This window comes from Bufo bufo, chromosome 3 (genome assembly GCF_905171765.1).
Source record: "Bufo bufo chromosome 3, aBufBuf1.1, whole genome shotgun sequence".
NCBI classification, from domain to species: domain Eukaryota; kingdom Metazoa; phylum Chordata; class Amphibia; order Anura; family Bufonidae; genus Bufo; species Bufo bufo.
This window is the reverse complement of record NC_053391.1, coordinates 291,166,503-291,193,737: the sequence shown is the minus strand read 5'-3', so window position 1 is coordinate 291,193,737 and position 27,235 is coordinate 291,166,503. Positions and strand designations below refer to the sequence as shown.

The window sequence follows — 27,235 nt, the reverse complement described above, 5'->3', positions numbered from 1 at the left end:
TACCGAGAAGGCCTCTAAAAGTTGTAGTTTATTTTACTGGCACTAGACTGAGACAGCAGGAGCTGTCCTATGATACAGGAGGTATAGTGGCAGCCTATTCTGTGTTTTTTTCCCACTAGATAGGAGTGATGGTTACCTCCATAATGTGATTGCAGAAACAGAGGTCACATAAGGTCGGTGTGAAAATTGATTGAATAAGCTGGAGACTGGTGCGCACATTGATTAGATTCCATAGAAGAAGGAAATAATTCTGAAGGGAAACTATGCTGGATAGAAATAAATGCAGGAAAGGTTAAAAGTAACTTACAAGAGATTGTACCCGTATTTTAAAATGTAACCTTTAATGATACTATTAAAACAACATAAATATAACTATACAAATATATATAAATAGCACATATCTGGAATCAATATAGGGTACTTTTAGGGTAAATTGGTAACTGGTGGGCTTCTATCAATACTTTATCAAGCCCGTCTTTACTTATAGTCGTACACCATGATCAAAGTAAGGAGAAAAATGTAGATTCCTTTTCATGGATCGCTTTTCTTTGCTCATCAACAGGTATTCTCAATCCAGCATGATTTCTGAAGAAAAGTGGGGTTCATCTGTCCTTGATTTCTCCCTTGCACTACCCCTGCCTACAAGCAGAGCACTCGCCCCGAAAGGGGCGACCCCACTTCTCGGTGGCTAACCCCTCAGAATACCCTTAAATTACCCTATTTATGACAGGCTTCTACTTTTCTGGATCCCAAGTCACATCCCTACATCAAAGGAGGCCACTCATCACCAGTGTAGCATTACTAGAGAAAGCTACTGGATTCTAATGCAGTATTGTCTGCTTGAGCCTATTTAATCTAAGGTCCCCTGATGAACCAATACATTATAGGCTTTGGAGAAACGCGTTGGAACGTGACTTGGGATGCGGAAAAGTAGAAGCCTGGCATATATAGGGTAATTTGAAGGTATTCTGAGGGCTTAGCCACCGAGAATTGGGGTCGCTCCTTTCAGGGCGAGTGCTCTGCTTGTAGACCGGGGTAGTGAAAGGGAGAAATCAGGGACAGATGACCTGGCTTCACAAATGAACCCCACTTTTCTTCAGAAATCATGCTGAATTGAGAAAACCTGTCTGAGCAAAGAAAAGAGATCTATGGAAAGGAATCTACATTTGTCTCGTTACTTCGATCATGGTATACGACTGTAAGTAAAGACGGACTTGATAAAGTATTGATAGAAGCCCCACCGGTTATCAATTTACCCTAAAAGATCCTATATTGATGCCAGACATGTGCTATTTATATATACACTGAGCAAAAATATAAACGCAACACTCGGTTTTGCTCCCATTTTGCATGAGCTGAACTAAAAGATCTTAAACATTTTCTACATACACAAAAGACCCATTACTCTCAAATATTGTTCACAAATCTGTCTAGTGTGTTAGTGAGCACTTCTCCTTTGCCGAGATAATCCATCCCACCTCACAGGTGTGGCATATCAAGGTGCTGATTAGACAGCATGAATATTGCACAGTTGTGCCTTAGACTGCCCACAATAAAAGGCCACTCTGAAATGTGCAGTTTGATCACACAGCACAATGCCACAGATGTCGCAACATTTGAGGGAGTGTGCAATTGGTATGCTGACTGGAGGAATGTCTATCAGAGCTGTTGCCTGTGCAATGAATGTTCATTTCTCTACCACCGTCTCCAAAGGCGTTTTATAGAATTTGGCAGTACATCCAACTGGCCTCACAACCGCAGACCACGTGTAACCACACCAGCCCAGGACCTCCACATCCAGCATGTTCACCTCCATGATCATCTGAGAGCAGCCACCTGGACAGCAGCAGCAACAATCGATTTGCATAACCAAAGAATTTCTGCACAAACTGTCAGAAAACGTCTCAGGGAAGCTCATCTGCATGCTCGTCGTCCTGATCGGGGTCTGGACCTGACTGCATTTCGTCGTCGTATCTGACTTGAGTGGGCAAATGCTCACATTCGATGGTGTCTGGCACGTTGGAGAGGCGTTCTGTTCACAGATGAGTCCTGGTTTTTGCTGTTCAGGTCAGATGGCAGACAGCGTGTGTGGCATCGTGTGGGTGAGCGGTTTGCTGACGTCAACATTGTGGATCGAGTGGCTCATGGTGGCTGTGGGGTTATGATATGGGCAGGTGTATGTTATAGACATCGAACACAGGTGCATTTTATTGATGGCATTTTGAGTGCACAGAGATACCGTGACGAGATCCTGAGGCCCATTGTTGTGCCATTCATCCACGACCATCACCTCATGTTGCAGCATGATAATGCACGGCCCCATATTGCAAGGATCTGTACACAATTCACACAACCCAAGTAATGGGTCTTTTGTGTATGTAGAAAATGTTTCAGATCTTTGAGATTAGCTCATGCAAAATCGGAGCAAAACCAAAAGTGTTGAATTTATATTTTTGCGCAGTGTATTTGTGTAGTTATGTTTATATGGTTTTAATAGTATTATTAAAGGTTACATTTTAAAATAGGGGTACAATCTCTTGTAAGTAAATTTGACATAACCCCTGAAGCAATATACATCAGTGATAGAAAGGTTAAAAGTAAAAATAAACTGAAAAATAGGTTAAAACCAAAGATAACATTATATATTGTGACACAGTGAGGGGTTGTGTCTGGCAAGGCAGGTATTTTCCTCCCAGCATGTGTGGCTGGGCTGGTTTCCATCCAGGTGAGGTCAAATACCGGACCGGAGTTTAAGTGCCGCCCCGGGTTTTGGCAGCACCCGGCTGTCCTTAAATAGTCAACTGGGCTCGGCAGAGATGTCTCTGTTTTGGGGGATCTGAGGCTTTGTGCCGTACTGGAGGGCTGAGAGCCGCACGCTGGGGAAACAGGCCCCCTAAAGCCTGCTGTGGACTACTGGAGGCAGAACTGCCAGCAGGGTGACTTGTGTTATATGAACTTTCCATTGTGTGTTAATTAACACCAAGACTGCAAAGTTACGTGCTGTTTTGTGTAATTGTCTCAAGTGTGAATAAACACTGATGTTTTGAGTTAAGAATTAGTATTTTGCCTCTGTACTGCGCCCGCTTACCCTATCTACCATAGCGAAACCCCACAATTGGTGGAGGATGCGTGCAAGAGCAGTGAGGCTGGCGTGAACGCCGATAGTTTTGGTTTATGAATTTTTCAGGCACGGTTGTATGTCGTACATTAAACCAGCTGTATTACAACCAGTGCCCCACGACAAAATGGAGGCTGTTGTGAAGGCCCTCATGGAGGCTAATCTGCAGCAGCAAGAGACCAACCTGCAGCAACGCGAGGCTAATAAGCAGCAGCAGGAGACAAACCAGTTGTTGCTACAACACGTGATGGCTTTGCAGACAGCAGGAGCCACCCCTAATGTCCATGATGCCCGGAAAGCAGTCCGTGCCGCGATTCCTAAGATGACCCCCGCAGATGAGATCGAAAAGCTACCCTGTATCTTTGTTGGGGCAGATGAACTTGCCTTTATAGCTTGCAATATCTTTTGAGCTAACAAATCCTACAAAATTGTCATAAAAGGGAAATTAAAGTTAAATTCTTAGCGTGAATGAGCTATATGTTATGTTACAGAACTAGTCTTTGGGAATACAAATTAAAATTTGTTCTATGCACAGCAGGCTTCAGGTTCATGTGAACAAAGGAAGCCATCACACCAGGGTTACTGAAATACACAATAGGAGGCCATTCACAGCTGACTAAGGAGGAGTTCTGAAGTCATTTGCCTACTCATTTGGTCAGTAAAACACATTGCAAAAATGCCTAGATTTTAGGTAAATAATTCAATTTGCCATGTTTTCAGGCAGTTCAGTTTGTTAAATGTCCTTGCACACTACACAAAAAAAGAAGATGCAACACTCTAGATGTTCTAATGAACACCAACGTTGCAGTCCCTCTATGAAACCATTCTCAAGCATAGTTCCTTAGAGGGGCAGAAACTTTGCAGTTCATTGGGTGCATACATTATGGATTTTTTATGATCACTTTCTGGAGTGCTGCTTCTTCCTTCTTTTTGTGGATTGTACTAGTGAGGGCCTTGGTGTATTCTCTTTGAGGCTTTAATCTGACTTTATAGAGGCTTTTGACTGTGCTCCATGTGTCGCATGTCCTTGCACACTTTTCTCTCTCCTATTTTTTACAATTTCTGTGACTGAAGCCCCGAATGAAGCTTCCAATGCAGATGTGAAAGGAGACTAAGGCCCCTTTCACACGGGCGAGTATTCCGCGCGGATGCGATGCGTGAGTTGAACGCATTGCACCCGCACTGAATCCTGACCCATTCATTTCTATGGGGCTGTGCACATGAGCTTTGATTTTCACGCATCACTTGTGCGTTGCGTGAAAATCGCAGCATGTTCTTTATTCTGCGTTTTTCACGCAACGCAGGCCCCATAGAAGTGAATGGGGCTGCGTGAAAATCGCAAGCATCCGCAAGCAAGTGTGGATGCGGTGCGATTTTCACGCACGGTTGCTAGGAGACGATCGGGATGGGGACCCGATCATTATTATTTTCCCTTATAACATGGTTAATAGGGAAAATAATAGCATTCTGAATACAGAATGCATAGTAAAATAGGGCTGGAGAGGTTAAAAAATTTTTTAAAAAAAATTAAACTCACCTTAATCCACATGAGCGCGCAGCCGGCATCTTTTCTGTTTTCATCTGTGAGCAGTAGGACCGTTGATGAGGTCACTACGTTCATCACATGGTCCATCACATGATCCATCACCATGGTGATGGATCATGTGATGAGCGTAGTGATGTCATCAAAGGTCCTATTGCTCACAGCACAGATGAAGACAGAAGAGTTGCCGGGCTGCGCGAGCAAGTGGATTAAGGTGAGTTTAATAATTTTTGAATTTTTTTGAACCCCTCCAGCGCTATTTTACTATGCATTCTGTATTCAGAATGCTATTATTTTCCCTTATAACCATGTTATAAGGGAAAATAATACAATCTACAGAACACCAATCCCAAGCCCGAACTTCTGTTACAATGTTTTGCACTCACGCGGAAAAATCGCGCATGTTCCCGCAACGCACCCGCACCTTATCCCGCAACGCCTGTGTGAAACCAGCCTAACAGAGGTAATTTTATGCTGCTTCCCTAGGGTAAAATAGGGCTAAGTTATATTTACCTGACAGTCCTATTGTTTTCTGTTTGGCTGAGATTAATGCATATGTTGATGAAGAAGTCAGGCTGATAGCTGATGGCCAGATGGTCATTTGGCCAAAATTCTGTAAACATATCAGATATTAAAGGCATCTCTATACCAATGTCTTTAAAACTTAACAGAAAATTATGAATACATTAAAGTATAAAATAAATGTAAGATAAAACTTTAACTTTTTACTTTTAATAGGCTTATTGAATCAAAATTAAATTAAAATTGTTCTCTGGTAGAAAAGTATTGGGTACAGCTGACCAAATAGTTTTTACTTTTCTATCAATACAAAATTCGAAAATGTTCAGATATTGGAATTGTCTATTTGAAATTATTTAACTTCAGTATGGAGAAATATGGTTCCTCCATGGTTCTGGGCCACCTAACAGTCACAGGGGTTATAATGGCTATTGTTACACCTTGATAAGCTTGCTAATGCATAAAGATTGTAAAACTAGAAAGCTGCAGGCTATTGCAGTAAATGAGAAATATATGTGTGATTGGAATGACTTAGACATGGTTGAATGACTTCCGTGATTGAGTGGAAAGTACTGGGTTTAAAAAAAAAAAAACATAAAAAACTAAAAAAAACAATGAATTAAAAATGAATTTGCAGCTGACTTAATAATGATAATGTGAATCATCTCAGGAATTGTATACTTTTAAAAGATGGTGTAGGAGAGCTCACAGATGCTGGTCAAGGTTGCAATAGAGGGACAAAGTTTTCTTACATGAGTGCAACCAAGTAGACAATTATGAGCTGAATACATACCAATCAACTTTATCATTATTCTACAAAGCAGATTATGCATGTAAGATGTTTAAATCAAAGTTCTGCATTTTCCATGGAAATCTAGAGAAGTTAAAGGTAGCATAAGAGAAAATAAAGGAAAAGTTGCCCAAAACAACAAATTAAAGAGGTATTACCATTTGGACATTTATGACATATTGATCGGATATGCCATAAAATTTTGATAGGTGCGGGTTCCACTTCTGTTACTCACTCCTATCTCAAGAAAGGGCACTGCTATTTCCATGAACTGTTATGAGACTTCAGCAGGCTATCGGAAGTCCCATAGAGATGAATGGAGGGGTAGCCGTACATGCATGGTGTTCTCCCCATTTAGTGCTATATGACTTATGCAAAGTCACATATTTAAAATAGCAGCAATTTGTTAGGTTATTAAGGGCAACCCATCAAGTTTACCTACTATCTTAATCAATTTGTTTACTGTTTTGTTAACAGAGTTAATAAGCCTCTGTCTGACATTTTTGGTACTGCTTACTAAATCTCCAGTGGAAAATAGATACCTGATAGGTTACAAAGTTACAATACAACTCTTCTTATTCTTGTTTCCCAGAATGAAAGGTTGTATACCAGTTCTCGTGGATATTAGATTGTTGATGCATCTAATTGAAAGTGGTAGGACCAGCAATTAAAAAATCTAGTATATATAGCCAGCTTTACACAGTGGGAGGAAGTTAGCAACTGAATTATGCCAGCTTTCTGTATCAAATTTCCAACTTTTGGTGACTTTTTGCTTCTCGCAACACATTTCAAAAGTGGCCTGAAAAGTGGTGATGTTGTATCGACGGCAGTGTGGCCTCACATGCATCAAAAGATTTACCATAATTTATGGCAAACGGACAAACTATGTATCAGATTTCTTAAGAACCGTGTGTTTTTTTTTATAAATTTGGCTCACTGTGCTCCATGGCTAAATTTCCCCTATGACCTTTGACTTCTTAGGAATAATACTTTTATTTACTTTGGTAAATATATACCATGCACTATTGTACTTTATAAGTTACTTTTTATTTCAAATCAGCTGTCCTATAATCAACTGGAGACATTTGTTTCAATGCTCAAGTAATTGTGTTATAGATGTGTCAAAGTATGGCTTACTGCATACATGACTTTATTTAACTTATAGGCAAACTAGGGGAAGGGCCTAAGATAACCGATTATGGTGGGGGCAGTACAGAAATGAAGGTGTTCTAATTACCTTGTCTAACTACATATCGCGATTTCTCCACAAAAATAATTTTTGACAGGACTTGGGTAATGAAGCTCAATCATGTTGGGAGTACTATTGCTAATTTAAAAAGCAAGCACACACAGTGCTTAGAGCATAGCCAAGTGTGAATGCAGCCCTGATGATACCTGGTGAAAAAAAATTTGTCTAGATTTTTATGTGCTGCACTACATACAGTACAGACCAAAAGTTTGGACACACCTTCTCATTCAAAGAGTTTTCTTTATTTTCATGACTATGAAAATTGTAGATTCACTCTGAAGGCATCAAAACTATGAATTAACACATGTGGAATTATATACATAACAAACAAGTGTGAAACAACTGAAAATATGTCATATTCTAGGTTCTTCAAAGTAGCCACCTTTTGCTTTGATTACTGCTTTGCACGCTCTTGGCATTCTCTTGATGAGCTTCAAGAGATAGTCCCCTGAAATGGTTTTCACTTCACAGGTGTGCCCTGTCAGGTTTAATAAGTGGGATTTCTTGCCTTATAAATGGGGTTGGGACCATCAGTTGCGTTGAGGAGAAGTCAGGTGGATACACAGCTGATAGTTCTACTAAATAGACTGTTAGAATTTGTATTATGGCAAGAAAAAAGCAGCTAAGTAAAGAAAAACGAGTGGCCATCATTACTTTAAGAAATGAAGGTCAGTCAGTCAGCCGAAAAATTGGGAAAACTTTGAAAGTAAGGGCTATTTGACCATGAAGGAGAGTGATGGGGTGCTGCGCCAGATGACCTGGCCTCCACAGTCACCGGACCTGAACCCAATCGAGATGGTTTGGGGTGAGCTGGACCGCAGAGTGAAGGCAAAAGGGCCAACAAGTGCTAAGCATCTCTGGGAACTCCTTCAAGACTGTTGGAAGACCATTTCAGGTGACTACCTCTTGAAGCTCATCAAGAGAATGCCAAGAGTGTGCAAAGCAGTAATCAAAGCAAAAGGTGGCTACTTTGAAGAACCTAGAATATGACATATTTTCAGTTGTTTCACACTTGTTTGTTATGTATATAATTCCACATGTGTTAATTCATAGTTTTGATGCCTTCATAGTCATGAAAATAAAGAAAACTCTTTGAATGAGAAGGTGTGTCCAAACTTTTGGTCTGTACTGTACATATTACATCTAAGTAGCAAAACAGAAATGTAAAAATAGGATAGAATTAATTAACAATAAAGGCGCATTTATGTGCGCCAACTGAGTAGTCAGTTATCGGGAAGGAACCGTTCCTACCCAGTAAACTGCTGAATGAATGAACAAATGTTTTGCTCATTCATCAGGTGATCTGTGGCACCTTTAATGGACGATTATCAGGAATGAGCGTTTGTACTAACAGTCGTTCCCGATAATGGTCTGACAATCGCCCCATGTAAATCTGTCTTAACAAATATTTCTGTCTAGTCCACGCATACACCACACACAAAAAAAAATTTAAACTAGTGTGGGAGATTGTCTCACATATATAAAGAATCGTAAACCATGAATCACTAGTATCTGAAATGATACTTAAATGTTCTAGAGAAAAAAAACTTTATGAAATAATAGAACATGGCAGTACTATTTATATTTCTTTCTTCATTGAGTATTGATGTGAACATAAATTTGAGAAGAAATATCAATTAACCTTGAAATGCTTTACATTAAAAGTAAAAATTTTACTGTTTATTTGTTGCACTGTCATGCCACTACATTCTGATTTTGAAAAATCTTTTCATTTTATTGGGGTATTAAGAGCTTTGAAACCACTGCTGAATGGGTTGGGTTGGTTGCAATAAACCAGTTTATGGTGGACATAAAAGCCACACTTTATAACTTTTTGTGACACAATAACTCTCAAGGAGCATGAATGTCAGGGTATGTAAAGGGCTATGCTACTTAAAAGCAAGCAAGCCATTACATGTCTCTCATACGTTTGGTGTTCTTATAGTATAGGTAAAGTATAGTTTTCCATACCTTTGTATAAATATAAATATCATAGATAGAAGCTATCCCTTTGACTGGAGGTGTGTTCTTCTTTTGACAGATGTCAGTTTGTTTTTGCAAATGGTTGCTCAACCACCTTACCCCACCCCCATCACAGATTCCTTATCTTTATTGACTTACTGATAAGAACACACTTGGTTGCCAGGCACTATTGAACAACGGTGGGATCACTTAATACATTTACAGCACTTTTGTAAAATAAAGAAAGGATCTAAGCATTTCTTCCAATATAATGACTGGGGAGGCAGGGTGCACAGTGATAGTAATGTGAACTACACACTGTTAAAGTTCCTGTGCCGAAATGTACTGTGGTCACTTACCACTTAATCATACAACTTTTTTTTTAAAAGAAAAGTTTGAAAGTGTATTAAACCCTTCACAGGTGCGCATTATTCTGCAAGTTCATAACAAAATATACTGTTGCAGTATTTACACATACAATATAATAATGCAACATAATGTTTTTAGCCATAATGTAAAATTTGAGGGGTTTATCAAAATGATAACCCTTCATCAATATCAAAGCCCTGAAAACCTCCTTAAAGGTTAAAATCTTGCAGGATCCCTTTGTTATCGGCTTTCTCTTTGCCCACATGGAAACTAAAAATGAGCTTTAGTAAAGGGCCCTATACACAGGCCAAGGATTAGTCCGATAATCGCTAATGATCGTTCATAGGAGCACTCGTTAGCAATTATCTGGCGGTGTAAAGGTGCCGCCGATTACCCGATGAACGAGTGAAACATTTGTATAGGCACCTAAATTGTCATTTGCTGGCAGCAGATTGTGCTGTGTAAACAGCCTCTGCTGCTGGCAAACGATGAGACCTCTATACTGTGGACGAGGTCTCTATATGTAAATGCAGCAGTCTCCTCCACTGAGGAGCAGGTGCTTGCCGGCAAACAATGCTTCCTTCCCAAAAATTGCCTGCAAAATTGGCCAGTGTAATGGGGCTTTAAGTGATTCTTAATTTGCCTTTGTTACTCATAAATGCTATTATGTCAAAATCTACAAAATTAAAAAGTGAAGAATGCTATGAAGCATGCTGCACAATTTTAAGGTAAATCAATATTTATTAAATTTTCAGAAAGAAAAAAGCAGCAATCATAGAATATATAGATGGTATTGGGCAGCACGGTGGCTCAGTATTTAGCACTTTGAATCTGACCAAGGACAACATCTGCATGGAGTTTGTATGTTCTCCCCATGTTTGCTTGGGTTTCCTCTGAATACTCTGGTTTCCCCCCCATATCCCAAACTTAGATTGTGAGCCTTATTAGGGACAGTGTGATGCTAATGTCTGTAAAGCGCTGTGCATAAAATAAATATAACATGAAAATGCAACTTAAAACGACCATCTAACACACATATGAGAGGAGGATTGAATGGCTGATAGACAAAGCAGACACGGCCAGAAACAGTCACTTACCAAAAAGGAAACCGGAGAAGGAACCAACAGGAGGAAAAATTGGGAAGGAAAGTAGGGGGGGATCTCAAGTTTTCAGACTCCAACACCTATAGCATAAAGGAAAAAACATAAGTATCTGAACCAGGTGTGTCACTCAAGCACTCACTTCTGTAGATCTATATATATATATCCCTGGGTTACAGCTGCCTAAAGGCCCCTTTAAACTGGCAGAGCATTTGGCAGATAACCGTTAACAAGCGTTTGTAGGAATGCTTGTTAGCAATTATATTCTGGTGTAGAGGTGCCACCAAATGTTTCTTCATTTGGCAGTAGCCCTGGCAACAGCCTCTGCCATTTCTCATTGCTGGCAAACAATGATTCTGTATGGGGACGAACGATGGGATTAGTGATCGCCCCTCCCCATACTGTGGAGATTTTTTTCTCCCAGGCTGTGAGCTGTGCGCTGCGATTGGCCAGCGCTACAGCCTAGGAGAAGGAGACGCCGACAGGACAAGGGAAGACCCGCCTACTATAACTTAAGGAGCAAAGGTACCGGAGGGCATAACGGGAGAACGGATCGGCGCCCGGGGATAATAGTAAGTGCAGTGATATCCCCGGGCGCCGCTCTATATGTCAGCATACTTAGTTCACATAGTTTTTACAAGTGAAAGGTCCTCTTTAAAAGCTTCATCTTTGTCATGATCTACTGCTACCAACTCCTCCATTACACAAATCCTGTTTAGGGCATCCAGGGTAAGTTTTAGACAAAGTGTGACCCTAGACAAAATGAAAAGTGGGGCCAGAAATGTTTAAATACTGTTACAACAACATAGTCACATTCCGTCGCTTTAGAAGGTGGTATTCAAGGATCTGCAGCTCTGATCTCTAGTGCTGTAGCTCAATAGTTAAAATGGGTTATCTAATTTCTCAACTCACCTCCCCACATGTGCCGAGCCCCGGTAATATACTTAGCCCACTCCCGATGCCGCTCCTTGTCCCCGCACCGCCGCCGCTGTTGCTTCTCCCTGCACACGGATGAAAACATTGCAGGTGACGCTATGGAGGCTCGTCCCCATCCCCGCCTGCCATTGGCTGCTCCCCTGACACCTGGTGTTTTCATCCGTATGCAGGGAGAAGCAGCAGCGGTGGTGCGTGGAGCGGTGTAGGTATATTACCGGTGAGGGGCCCGGCACATGGGGGGGGGGGTTTAAGAAATTGGATAACCCCTTTAAAGGGCATCTGTCAGCAGATTTCTACATATGAACTGGCTTACCTGTTGCATGTGTGCTTTGCAGCTGAAGGGATCTGTGTGGGTCCCATTTTCATATGTGCTGGCATTGTTGAGAAAAATTATACTTCAATATATGCAAATTATTCCCTAGTAGCAACTGAGGCATTGCAGTTACACAGTGGTGGACTGGCCATAGACTCTATAGGGAAATTTCACGGTGGGCCGATGTACAATGGGCCGCCTAAGCCCTACTAATGGCTGGTGGGCTCAGTTACAAAACAATCTCAGCATTAATGCTTGAAGCATCAAGTGCCTATTCACCTTGCTGGCAGCCGCAGATGCCCTCCTGAATTTAACTGTATCTCTGTCCAGAGGATGTGGTGTTTGGTGTTGCTGGGGTGGTATTTTGTGCTGCACTATGGTATTGCTGGCCCTTTCTACTTCTGTGGTGGCTTGTGTTGGCCCTGCTTACAGCAAAGCCCCCATTACTTCTAGAGGCTTATTTGCACATATTAAAACATAATATTTCTCAGCAATGCAGGCACATATGAACATGGGACTAACACAGATACCTTCAGTTGTCAAATGCCCATGCAACAGGTCAGCCAATTTCATAAGTACAAATCTGCTGTCAGATCCGCTATAAAATAAGTTGTGCTACAAAAAGGTCAGTGTAGCCCTAGCCTTAACCCAGTTACTCACAGTTGACATCTCAGATTTCAGTTGTTAATTTTTTTTTTAATCTTCATCTGGTCCATACGATGATGACAATTTCTCCTGAAGACTGCAAAGTTTAATGCACAGACATCTCTGCCCAGGGGTGTGCAACCCACTACCATATAGAAGACACCAATATTTATAATGTTCGTAAAATTGTTGATGCCTAACTGATCCCTGCAGCTCGCTTCCCAATCACTGACCACAGCAGTCACATGAGTCAAGAGGGAAGCAGCAGAAGGAGAGCAGTAGGGGATCAGAAAGGTATCACTACTTTTATTTATGACATTCTAATCAGTTTCCAAAAGTAAATTTTATATGGATTGGCAACCCCTTCTTAATACAGACCCCACATGAGACCTCAACCTCCAGACCCCAAAATTAAATAACCTGACCTCCAGACAGACCCAAAAGTGTATACACACCCCCAGACCAGACCCTATAATTAATACAGACCCAAAAATGAATAAAGACCTGCAATCGAACCCCAAAATGAATACAGACCCCATATCATTCCACAAATTCCTACAGACCTCAGAGTAGACCTCCAAATTAGCTCCAACTTAATTCAGACCACAAATAAATTCCAGAATCGGCTCCCAAATTCATAACACCTCAGATAACTCCCCAAATTCAATCAGACCAAAAATAAGCTCACAGATCAGACCCCAAACTTATACAGACCCCTAATTCATACAGACCTTTAATTAGACCCCAAATCATTCCCAAATTTATTCAGACCACAATTTTATACAGACCCCAAATTCACAAGACCCCAGATCAGACCTGAAATTTGTACAGACTCCATAACAGACCCCAAATTCATACAGACCCAGTTCAGGCCCTAAAGAAGCCCCCCAAATTCATACAATTCCAAGGTCAGCCCCCAAATTCATACAGACACCAGATCAGCCCCCTAAATTCATACAGACCCTAGATCCACCCTCCCTAATTGATACAGTCCCTAGATTCGACCCCTAATTCATTCAGACCCCAGATTTGACCGCAAATTAATTGTCCCCTAAATGCAGACTTCAGACCAGACCAAAAAAAAAATCTGCACCTCTTCTGCACTCTTCCTTTAGGCTCCCACGATCCACTGTGACCTGACATTACACAGCGTCAGGTCATAGTGCATGCCCATGTGCACTATGTTTTGAAGCTATATGCTGTCAGTAAAGTGCAGATGCTTCAAGAAGAGGACCAGGGAACAGCGAGTAATACCAGAGACAGCAGCACTACACTCCAGGCTCAAACTGGTCCACAGGGTACAGGTGAATCCCCCGGTGGGACCCTGAGAAAGGTAGACCCTAATCTCCCACCCCCTGAACAAGTGGCACATAACACAGTAGACTTACTGCACTAGATACATATATTTAATGTACAGCACCTCAACCCTCGTTTCCCGACCGCAGATTGTGCTGTGTAAACATGATCTGCTGCCGGAAGACACGATCTGTTTCCTTCCCGACAATCTGCTGCAATATCGTCCTGTGTAAAGAGACCTTTACTGATGATGACTGATGATTAATGATGATTGTCCTGATTGTCCTGGTTGCTATTGGCAACTAAGCCAGTTCTACTTTACACCAGTTTGATAAATCTCCCCCTATGTCTTCAATATAACCAGTTATACACCATATACGATTTACTCTTAGTTCTGCTGATCAGTGGCCACATGATGTGAAAACAGCTTTATTTCTAAGAACTGTAATAATCAATCACTAGAGAACAAAGATTTATTCCTAGAAGGCATCCATAGAAAGCCTTGGGTACTACAAAGTGCTTGCTGCATTAACATTTGCATAGGCTTGCATAACAGGAACTTTATTGTTAGTAATGGTATCTTAAGGCTGTATTGCACAGCCTGATGTGGCAGACAATTGTCGGGAGGGAAACGTTCCCTTCCGGCAAGCGCCTGCTCACTAATGAGGGGAGACTGCTGCTATTACATGCATTATATCGCTTATGCCATCGCTCGTCCCCATGCTGAATAGTGGTTTGCCGGTGGCAGATCGTTATTAGACACTATAATCTGCCGCCTGCAAACGATAATTTTTTAACATGTCAAAAGATTTGGATTGCCTGATGATTGAGAGTTTGCTCATTCATTGGGCAATCGGCGGCATGTGAACACTCGTTAGCGATTATCTGCTGAAAAATCGAGCAGTGTAATACAGGCTTTACTCCTTACCGTTTACATGCCAACTATTGGTCTGATTGGACAGAAATTGCTCAGATAATCTTTTGGTATAATACAGCCCTAAAGGCTGTATTACACAGCTCGATTCTGCAGGCGATTGTCGGGCTCTTTAGCAGAGGAGACGGCTGCTATTACATGCAGTAATCTCCTCCACAGCAGGGGGAGGAGCAATCGCTATGCCATCGCTCGTCCCCATGCTGTCTAGTTATTTGCATGCTGCAAGATCGCAGTTGCCTGATGAACGAGCATTAGCTCGTTTATTGCATAATCGGCGGCAGTATTACAGTGCCACATGATCACTAATGAGCGTTACTACAAATGCTCATTAGCAATCATCGGGCAGAAAATCTGCCAGTGTAATACAGACTTTAGTCTGCTTTCCCAATGGAATAGATTATGCTTGATTTTCTTTCATAGCTAATAAAGACTACACATTGAAGATACACATATTCATATGGGCAACACGGTGGCTCAGTGGTAAGCACTGGTGCCTTGCAGCAATGGGGTCCTAGGTTCAAATCCGACCATGGACAACATCTGCATGGAGTTTGTATGTTCTCCCTGTGTTTGTGTAGGTTTCCCCCAGGTACTCTGGTTTCCTCCCACACTCCACTATGTCAGGGAGCTGCAAATTGCAATCTATATACAGTCATGAGAAAAGCAAAGTAAACCCTCTTTGAATTCTGTGGTTTTACATAGAAACTTGAAATGAGGTAAATGCAACCACAGATGAACATCAACACACAGATTCCACAAATCATGAAGCCAAAATGGAAAATCAATGTGTGAAAAACTAAGTACACCCCATGAATCAATATCTTCTAGAACCGCCTTTAGCAACAATAAGTTTATCTCTCTCTCATATCGTTCTGGAGGAATTTTGGCCCCTTCTTCCTTACAATGTTATTTTAGTTCATTAAGGTCTGTTCACACAAATTTCCCGTTGGAATTTTGGCACAGTCACGTCACCATAATTCAGACAGAGGCTGCATGGTGTCTGCCTCCCACTGTTTACAGTGGGAGGTAGTTCTCCAGTTCATGGGCTGATCGTTTAACCCTTTCAGGACCAAGCCATTTTTCACCTTTCTGCCCAGTCTATTTTTAGCAAATCTGATGTGTCATTTTATGTGGTAATAACTTTAAGGCTGGGTTCAGACCTGAGCGTTTTACAGCGCGTTCCTACGCGCTGTAAAACGCTCAACAGGCAAAAACCAATGTTTCCCTATGGGCATGGTTCTCACCTGAGCGTTTTACAGCGCGTACGAAGTACAGGAGCTTCTTTGGGGCGTATTGTCGCGCGTTCCCACCCATAGACTTCAGTGGGAACGCGCCTAAATGGGCGTTTGCTTGTTTCCGCCTATTAAAAACACCCGATACAAACGCCCAATAAAAACACCTGAAAAAAGCGCATATCGAATACGCTCAGGTCTGAACCCAGCCTAAAACGCTTTTACTTATCTAGGCCATTCGGAGATTGTTTTTTTCATCACATATTGTACTTCATGACAGTGGTAAAAAAAAAAACATTTTTATTTATAAAAAAATACCAAATTTACTAAAAAAAATTGAAAAATTCGAAAATTTCCAAATTTCAATTTCTCTACTTTTATAATAGATAGTAATAACTCCAAAAATAGTTACTCCTTTACATTCCCCATATGTCTACTTCATGTTTGGATAATTTTGTGAATGCCATTTTATTTTTTGTGGACGTTAGAAGGCTTAGAAGTTTAGAAGCAAATCTTGAAATTTTTCCAAAAATTTCCAAAACCCACTTTTTGAAAACCAGTTCAGGTCTGAAGTCACTTTGTGAGGCTTACATAACAGAAACCACCCAAAAATGACTCCATTTTAGAAACTACACCCCTCAAGGTATTCAAAACTGATTTTACAAACTTTGTTAACCCTTTAGATGTTCCATAAGAATTTCATTTTTTCCACTAACAAAGCAAGGGTTAAAGGTGTTGTCCGGGTTCAGAGCTGAACCCGGACATACCTCCATTTTCACCCCGGCAGCCCCCCTGACTTGAGCATCGGAGTAGTTCATGCTTCGATGCTCTCCTTTACCCTGCGCTAAATCGCGCAGGGCAAAGGCATTTTTTGGAGATCCTGTGACATACTGGGGCTCTCCATGGGGCTGCCAGGAAGCCCGGTGACGTCACTGGCACTGATGGGCGGGATTTAGCGCTGCCCTAGCCAGTAAAACAGCTAGGGCAGCGCTAATGCATGCCCATCAGAGCCGGTGAGGTCACTGAACACACTGCCGGGTGGAAGTTTCCACCCGGCAGTGTGTTATTGAAAACAAAAGAGACCTTGCCCTGCGCGATTTAGCACAGGGCAAGGGAGTGCATCGGAGCATTAGATGCTCTGATGCTAGCCTCAGGGGGGCTGCCTGGGTGAAAATAAGGGTAGGTCCAGGTTCAGCTCTGAACCCGGACAACCACTTTAACAGCCAAACAAAACTCAATATTTATTGCCCTGCTTCTGTAGTTTACAGAAACACCCCATATGTGGTCATAAACTGCTGTACGGGCACACAGCAGGGCGTAGAAGGAAAGGAATGCTATATGGTTTTTGTAAAGCAGATTTCACTGGGATAATTTTAAGCTACCATGTCACATTTGAAGACCCCCTGATGCACCCCTAGAGTAGAAACTCCAAAAAAATTACCCCATTTTGGAAACTACGGGATAAGGTGACAGTTTTGTTGGTACTATTTTAGGGTACATATGATTTTTGGTTGCTCTATATTGCACTTTTTGTGAGGCAAGATAACAAAAAATAGCTGTTTTGGACAGGTTAGATCATGTGGTATTTTTATAGAGCAGGTTGTTATGGACGCGGAGATACCTAAAATGTATACTTATTTATTTATGTTTTACACAATAACAACATTTTTGAATAAAAAAAAATCATGTTTCAGTGTCTCCATATTCTGAGAGCCCTATTTTTTTTTTTTTTTTTTGGGCAATTGTCTTAGGTAGGGTCTCATTTTTTGCAGGATGAGATGATGGTTTGATTGGCACTATTTTGGGGTGCATATGACTTTTTGATTGCTTGCTATTACACTTTTTCTAATGTAAGGTGACAAAAAATGGCTTTCTTGACATGTTTTTTATTTATTTATTTTTTTACGGTGTTCACCCGATTACACTTTTTGTGATGTAAGGTGACAAAAAATGGCTTTGACTTTTTGATCGCTTGCTATTGCACTTTTTGTGATGTAAGGTGACAAAAAAATTGCTTTTTTGACAGTTTTTTTACGGTTTTCACCCGAGGGTTTAGGTCATGTAGTATTTTTATAGAGCAGGTTGTTACAAATGTGGCGATACCTAATATATCAACTTTTATATTATTTTTTAAACAACTTACCACAATAAAAGCATTTTTAAAACAAAAAAAAACATGTTTTAGTGTCTCCATAGTCTGAGAGCCATAGTTTTTAACTTTTTGGGGTGATTGTCTTAGGTAGGGGCAAATTTTTGGCGGGATGAGGTGACGGTTAGATTGGTACTATTTTGGGGGGCATATGCCTTTTTGATCGCTTGGTGTTGCACTTTTAGTTTATAACTTTATTTTTTTTACTTTTTTTGTCCCACTCTGGGACTTCAACTTTTGGGGGTTTGATCCCCTTTACAATGCATCACAATACTTCTGTATTGTGATGCATTGGCTGTAAGTGTATTACAGACTAATACACTTACAGCCTGCTTGCCTGTGAGATCCAGGGGGCTGGATCTCACAGGCTCTCCGGGAAGGCAGCCACAATGCCTAAGAAAGGCATCGGGCTGCTTTCCCTGTCATCGGGTCCTCGTCACGCCTGCGCGGGGACTCGATGGACACCCTGCACACATCTGAAGCCCACACGTACTGCAGTCAGTGCTGCCCGTGGCAGTGCAGGGGTTAATGCGCCGGCATCAGTGATTTCACAGATGCCGGCGCATACAGCAGGGGTCCGAATATCAATGACTGCCGGATCACTGCCCTTTCACACGGGCGAGAATTCCGTGCGGGTGCAATGCGTGAGGTGAACGCATTGTACCCGCACTGAATCCGGACCGATTCACTTAAATGGGGCTGTGCAGCTGAGCGGTGATTTTCACGCATCTTTTGTGCATTGCATGAAAATCGCAGCATGTTCTATATTCTGCGTTTTTTACGCAACGCAGGCCCGATAGAAATAAATGGGGGTGCGTGAAAACTGCAAGCATCCGCAAGCAAGTGCGGATGCGGTGCGATTTTCACGCATGGTTGCTAGGAGATGATGGGGATGAGCAACCCCGGTCCCCATTAAAGTAAATTCATTGTATTATTTTCCCTTATAACATGGTTATAAGGGAAAATAATAGCATTCTTAATACAGAATGCTTACTAAAATGTCGATTGAGGTGTTAAAAAATTAACTCACCTTATCCACTTGATCGTGCAGCCAGCATCGTCTTCTTTCTTCTTCTTTCAGGACCTGCAAAAGGACCTTTGACATAATCGCGCTCACCACATGGTGAGCGTGGTGACGTCAGTGCAGGTCCTGATGAATGAAGATAGAAGGCTGTGCGATCAAGTGGATAAGGTGAGTTAATTTTTTTTATTTTTTAACCCCTCAATCGACATTTTTGTAAGCATTCTGTATTAAGAATGCTATTATTTTCCCTTATAACCATGTTATAAGGGAAAATAATAAAATCTACAGAACACCTAACCCAAACACGAACTTCAGTGAAGAAGTCCGGGTTCGGGTCTGGGTACCACATTCAGTTTTTTATCACGCGCGTGTAAAACGTATTGCACCCGCGTAATAAAAACTGAACAACGCAACACAATCACAGTCAAAACTGACTGAAATTGTGTGCGCACTCGCATGGGTTTCCCGCAATGCACACGCTACGCATCCGGAGCAAATCCGGGACGTCCGTGTGAAAGAGGCCCACCACAGAATTTAAATTGGGTTGAGGTTAGGGCTTTGACTGGGCTATTTCAACACTCTTCTTTTCTTAATCAGCCATTCTGTTGTAGATTTGCTGGTGCGCTTGGGATCATTGTTATGTTGAACAACCCACTTTTGGCCAAGCTTTAGCTTTTGAATACATTTTACTTTAGAATTCTTTCATGTACAGAGGAGTTCATGGTTAATTCAAAGACTACAAGCAACCCAGGTCCTGTGGCTGTAAAATTAACCCAAATCATAGCCACTCTACCATTGTGCTTAACAGCTGGTATGAGATGTTTGTAAATTATGGTTGAACATCTCCACTTTGGTCTCTTCTGTCCGAAGAACATTGTTCCAGAAGACTTGTGGTTTGCTCAGATACAGCTTTGCAAATTTAAGCTGTTCTGACATGTTCTTTTTAGAAGGAAGAGTCTTTCTCCTGACAACCCTTCAAGTAAAGCCATACTTGTCCATTCTTTTTCTAATTGTTCTGTCATTAACTTGAACATTTAGACCTGTAGAGTCTTAAGGTGGATTTACACGGGACAATTCTGCAGCCCATTGTCAGTGTTTCTTCCCGACAGTCGGCTGCTCGCTTATTGAAGGACACCAATGCATTTACATGTAGTGATATCCTTCACTGTAAGAGGACGAAGGATTGCTATTGCGATTCCTCGTCCTCATACAAAATCATGGTTTCTGAGCAGCAGATCGCTGTTTATACCACACAATCTGCTGCCCAGAAACTATGATCACCCGATGAACAAGCGCTCCCGATAATCGGTCATTCCCGATAATCTGGACGATTATTGGCTCATGTAAATGCAGCTTTAGAACTATTGTTTTTTTTTGCAATTTTTATGAGCATTGCACACTCTGACCTCCAGGGTGAATTTGCTGGGAATTCCACTCCAGTGAAGATTGTCAACTGTCTTGAATGTTTCCCACTTGCGAATAAACACTGTAGAATGATGGACTTCAAATTTAGAAATGGTTTTATAACACTTTGCAGATTGATAGGCATCAACAATTGCTTCTCTAAGATCATTGCTAATGTCTTACCTCCTTGGCATTGTGTTAACACATGTCTGAATGCTCCAGACTAGCAAACTGCCAGAACCTCTGCTTCTAGGCTAGGTCTACACGACGACATTTGTCACGCGACATTTTGTCGCACCAATGTCGCGCAACAATTTTTATAATGATAGTCTATGGTGTCGCATTGCAACATGCGACATGCTGCGACTGCGATGTGACAGTCGCAAAATATTAATTCACAGTGCAACACCATAGACTATCATTATAAAAATTGTCGCACAACATTGGTGCGACAAAATGTCGTGGTGTAGTTAGGCCCTATCTGTCGCGCGACAAATGTCATCGTGTAGACCTAGCCTTAAAGAGGTGGTCGCACTTACTGATGGTCAATTAATAAAGGGCCTTTGATTATCAACACCTATTCACTCTCTTCATTGTTATAGAAGCATTAAAACTTTTAATAGTTTTGCATTTTGGCCTAGTTTTTGTTAAATAATAAGATGGTGGAATCTGTTGTGTGTTGTTTATCGGAAGTCGTATTTACCAAATTTTAAGAACTTCTAAAGACAAGCAGTTTTTTTTCTTAATCACCTCCTGACATGTAAAACCATAGAGGGTGTACTTTGTTTTTCTTATACTGTAGGTTTGGATTATCATTTACTATTACATAAGGACAGACACTGTACAAAGTAAATACTTGTAGTCACCATTAAATAACAATTCGGGATCACCTTTTCTTGGAATTTTGCATTGTGTCATTCCTCTGTTATTCTTCCTAGTAATTTATGAATATATTCACAAATTAATGTGTGTTCCTGCAAATCCTCTTCAGGCCACATGTGGCAAGTCCGCTGCATATTTTCTGTAGCTGAAAACCTGCAGTGGATCTGGCTGTAATAACAGTCTTTGCTTACTTGATTGATTGACCTCTGCATCACATTGCAACATGCAGCATAAATTGACATGTTGCAGATTGGAAAGGCACAGTGCAAGTCAGTTTACACTGCAGGTTTTATCCACAGTAATGCCTTATTCACACGTCAGTGTTCGGTCAGTGATTTCCATCAGTGATTATGAGCCAAAACCAGGTGCGGATCTAAACACAGAACAGGTGCAGATCTTTCCCTTATACCTCATCTCTGTGGAGGCTCCAATACTGGTTTTGGCTCACAATCACTGATGGAAATCACTGACCAAAACACTGACGTGTGAATGAGGCATAAGGCCCCTTGCAGATCAGCTTGAGCGGATTAGGTCCGGATGTGTTGCGGATGCGTTCAGTGAAAAATGCGATTTGGCAAGCAAGGTCATTCAGTTTTGTATGCGATCGCGTTCAGTTGTTATCGCATGGGTGCAATGGGTTCTTCACGCATGTGATAAAAAACTGAAGGTATGCAAACAATATCTCTTAGCAACCATCAATGAAAAACGCGTTGCATCCGCACTTGCTTTCACTTCTATGGGGCCAGCGTTGCTTGAAAAACGCAGAATATAGAACTTGCTGCGATTTTCACACAACGCACAAGTGATGCGTGAAAAACAACGCTCATGTACACAGCCCCATTGAAATGAATGGGTCCGGATTCAGTGTGGGTGCAATGCGTTCGCATCACACATTGCACCTGTGCAGAATACTCGCCTGTCTGCAAGGGGCCTAAGTGGATGAGATTTCGAAAATAATCCACTTCGCTGCTACTTTAAATGCCATTTTAAATGATTTTTTGACATCAATTCCGCTGTGGAGCATTTATACCACTTGTAGTTGTACCCTCAAGAGAATATTGTACAATGTGGTGACTTTGAAGGATTAATAAATAGTCTGACCTTTTGTGCAAAGTGATATGATTAATTTGGATGAAGTCTATACAGAGTCACTTACCTAAATATTTAGGCTCAGTTACCTAAACAATGTGTTTGTAAGATGACTATATGGCGCTTACTAATATATTCTCTGTTGATATTTTGTACCATTTTCTATATTTCATAAGGTATTCTCCCTTGTTGGCCAAGCCTTTTGTGCTATCCACATAGAAGTTCTGTCCATAAAATGGCTGCTGATGGCGGATCATGTGACCAGGAAAATCACCTCCATTCAAATATAGTACACCTGCACTAAACTCTCAGCAGGGTAAGTACAGATAGCAGGTACAGTGTATTTGAGTGGAGACAACTGAGTGCCGTGTCTAGAGTTATTTTTGCCTGGTCACATGACCCTCCATCAGCAGCCATCTTATGGACTGGATTTCTATGCAGACATCACAAAAGAATTGCCTAACAAGGGGGCATGGCTTATGAAATATAGCAAACTGCTATATTTGAAAGGCTATATTTGAAAGAATATGAAAGGCTATATTAGTAAGTGACATATAGCCATCTTACATACACATTGGTCAAAATAGCCAGAAAGTGGACAATCCCTTTAATCATAAAGTATACCATATAATTATTTAGGTCTGCCCAAAATGAAAAAATAATTACAGGCAGGAGGATGTAGAAAAAAAATCACTCACCTTTAGGCCTTTTTCACACGGGTGTGTACGCCCCCCAAAATGCGGGTCGCAATGCATGAGCACAGTCCGTGGGGCAGCCGCAGCGGATCGCGGACCCATTCACTTGAATGGGTCCGCGATCCGGCTGTAACGCAAAAAGATAGGACATGTTCTATCTTTCTGCGGAACGGAAGTACGGGACGAAACCCCACGGAAGCACTCCATAGTGCTTCTGTAGGGTTTGGTTCCGTGCTTCCGTTCCGCACCATTCCGCATCTCCGGATTTGCGGACCCATTGAAGTGAATGGGTCTGCATCCGTGATGCGGAATGCCCACGGAACGGCACCCGTGTATTGCGGATCCGCGTGAAAGAGGCCCTAGAAAGGTCTGCCATTTCATCACCTTGTGCTTGTGGTAGCCGATCACTGGTGTCAGCAGTCACATGTGCAAGAAAAGCACGTGACTGCATAGGCTCAACGGTCACATGTCATTCATGTACACATGACCAGTGATAGGCTGTAGCAGTCACATGAATGGAAATAGACCATCATCACTTCCAGTGTGAACATTGGCAGATACTTCAAAGGACTTTTGCAAACCAATTATTTCTGTTATATTGAAAATGATGTCCCAGCTGACATTCTATTATTGTATGTCTGAAATTAGAAAACAAATTATCACTTTTCTTCCTTTGTATGTGCAAATATTCTTTTTGTTTCATTAATGTAAAAAACATTACTGTGTTTTGAAGACAGAGATTTTTCCACTGTGACAAACTGAAAGCGGTTAACGCTAGGTTTTTGTTTGCTTTTCCTGATCAACAGTGGGGTAATATGGAGAGGTTGAACTCTGTGGACTTTTTTTTTTTTAGCTTAATAACTATGCAGCTATGCATGAGGTTAAAAATACAGCAGAAGAATGCGTGTAACATTGCTTGGGTTAATTAATGTTTACACTGTTACAAGCTCGGGCAATTCTGCCGGTCTGCTAACTTCTATAAAGACCATTTTAGCAGATGAAAAAACTTGTTTTAGTTCAGATTAAACAACTGCGGAATAATAGTAACATAAGGCTGAAAGGTTTGTAAGGCTGAAAAAAGAAATACGTCTATCCAGTTCAGCCGGTTATACTGCAAAGTTGATGCAGAGGAAGGCAAACTCCCATGAGGTAGAAACCAATTTTCCTAAATTTTGGCAGAAAAAAATTCCCTTCCGACACCAATCGGGCAATCAGAATAACTCCCTGGATCATCAACCCTTCTCAAGAAATCTAGGAACTATGACCTCTAATATTATTACACGGTCATCAATATGAATAAAGCGGACAACCCTTTTAAATACACTGCTCAAAAAAATAAAGGGAACACTTAAACAACACAATGTAACTCCAAGTCAATCACACTTCTGTGAAATCAAACTGTCCACTTAGGAAGCAACACTGAGTGACAATCAATTTCACATGCTGTTGTGCAAATGGGATAGACAACAAGTGGAAATTATAGGCAATTAGCAAGACACCCCCAATAAAGGAATGGTTCTGCAGGTGGTGACCACAGACCACTTCTCAGTTCCTATGCTTCCTGGCTGATGTTTTGGTCACTTTTGAATGCTGGCGGTGCTTTCACTCTAGTGGTAGCATGAGACGGAGTCTACAACCCACACAAGTGGCTCAGGTAGTGCAGCTTATCCAGGATGGCACATCAATGCGAGCTGTGGCAAGAAGGTTTGCTGTGTCTGTCAGCGTAGTGTCCAGAGCATGGAGGCGCTACCAGGAGACAGGCCAGTACATCAGGAGACGTGGAGGAGGCCGTAGGAGGGCAACAACCCAGCAGCAGGACCGCTACCTCCGCCTTTGTGCAAGGAGGAACAGGAGGAGCACTGCCAGAGCCCTGCAAAATGACCTCCAGCAGGCCACAAATTTGCATGTGTCTGCTCAAACGGTCAGAAACAGACTCTATGAGGGTGATATGAGGGCCCGACGTCCACAGGTGGGGGTTGTGCTTACAGCCCAACACCGTGCAGGACGTTTGGCATTTGCCAGAGAACACCAAGATTGGCAAATTCGCCACTGGTGCCCTGTGCTCTTCATAGATGAAAGCAGGTTCACACTGAGCACATGTGACAGACGTGACAGAGTCTGGAGACGCCGTGGAGAACGTTCTGCTGCCTGCAACATCCTCCAGCAATGCCAGCATGACCGTTTTGGCATTGGGTCAGTAATGGTGTGGGGTGGCATTTCTTTGGAGGGCCGCACAGCCCTCTATGTGCTCGCCAGAGGTAGCCTGACTGCCATTAGGTACTGAGATGAGATCCTCAGACCCCTTGTGAGACCATATGCTGGTGCGGTTGGCCCTGGGTTCCTCCTAATGCAAGACAATGCTAGACCTCATGTGGCTGGAGTGTGTCAGCAGTTCCTGCAAGACGAAGGCATTGATGCTATGGACTGGCCTGCCCATTCCCCAGACATGAATCCAATTGAGCACATCTGGGACATCATGTCTCGCTCTATCTACCAACGTCACGTTGCACCACAGACTGTCCAAAAGTTGGCAGATGCTTTAGTCCAGGTCTGGGAGGAGATCCCTCAGGAGACCGTCCGCCACCTCATCAGGAGCATGCTCAGGCGTTGTAGGGAGGTCATACAGGCAGGTGGAGGCCACACACACTACTGAGCCTAATTTTGACTTGTTTTAAGGACATTACATCAAAGTTGGATCAGCCTGTAGTGTGTTTTTCCACTTTAATTTTGAGTGTGACTCCAAATCCAGACCTCCATGGGTTAAAAAATTTGATTTCCATTTTTTTATTTTTGTGTGATTTTGTTGTCAGCACATTCAACTATGTAAAGAACAAAGTATTTCAGAAGAATATTTAATTAACTCAGATCTAGGATGTGTTATTTTTGTGTTCCCTTTATTTTTTTGAGCAGTGTATATGGAAGAGATGCCAGCATTCTGAATCCACCATTGGGTAGCAGTGCCAATTCAAAGTTCCTTTTTTCTATGTTTATCTGGGCATAAATAGTTCATAGGAGATATGTCTGTGCTTACCCTTGATATAGTTATACACGGTTATTTGGTCTCCCCTTAGGCTAGTTGCACAATAACGTTTAAGATATCCGGCATGCTGTTCGGCAGGGAACAGCCTGCTGGACCTCTGTGCACTCTGGCATTGCCAGATGTTTGTAAGGGTTCGTCTGGCCCCATTCACTACAATAGGGACTGGTCGAGATCCATCCGCTTTTCCGGAAAATATGCAGAGAATCAGCTGTTAAAAAACTGCTGCATGCAGCGGTTCTCTTCCGGCCGATATTCGGCATATTTATTGCAGTGAATGGGGCCGGATGGAGCCTTACAAACCTTTGGCAATGTGCAGAGGACTGCAACTAGCCTTAGGCCCCCTGCACACGAACGTGTGCACTCCGTGGTCGTGCTGCGGCCTGCAAAATGCGGGCCGCAATGCACGAACACAGTCCGTGGGGCAGCGCAAAAAGATAGGACATGTTCTATCTTTTTGCGGAACGGAAGTACGGGGCGAAACCCCACGGAAGCACTCCATAGTGCTTCCGTAGGGTTCCGTTCCGTGCTTCTGTTTCGCACCCTTCCGCATCTCTGGATTTGCGGACCCATTCAAGTGAATGGCCATGGAACGGCACCCGTGTATTGCGGATCCGCAAATGCGGTCCGCGATACGGCAATGGGAAGCACACGTTCGTGTGCAGGGGGCCTTTGTCATATTTTTGTCTAAACTAAATAACCCTAATTCAAAGAAAAATATCATTATTATTGATTTTATATATTTAGAAAGCTAGTATTCTATGGGTTCCTAATATACCTGCTTATGTCTCCAGTTTTTCTTTATTGCATAGACATCAGACAGAAATAATATACGGTAATATTCTTTATTATTCTATGTTAATATGGATGCAATATTTCATATATATCTCTAGAAGTAGAAGCATAGCTATGTTATACAAGGATACTGTGTGCTTCCAAGCACATGGTA

At 42.0% G+C, this 27,235-nt stretch overlaps 1 protein-coding gene across 1 annotated transcript in view; it reads left to right on the top strand.

Annotated features, from left to right (window-relative positions):
- HNF1B (HNF1 homeobox B) overlaps positions 1–27,235 on the top strand; it is a 74,100-nt gene that overhangs the window by 26,791 nt on the left and 20,074 nt on the right. The gene's annotated exons all lie outside the window — the stretch shown is intronic.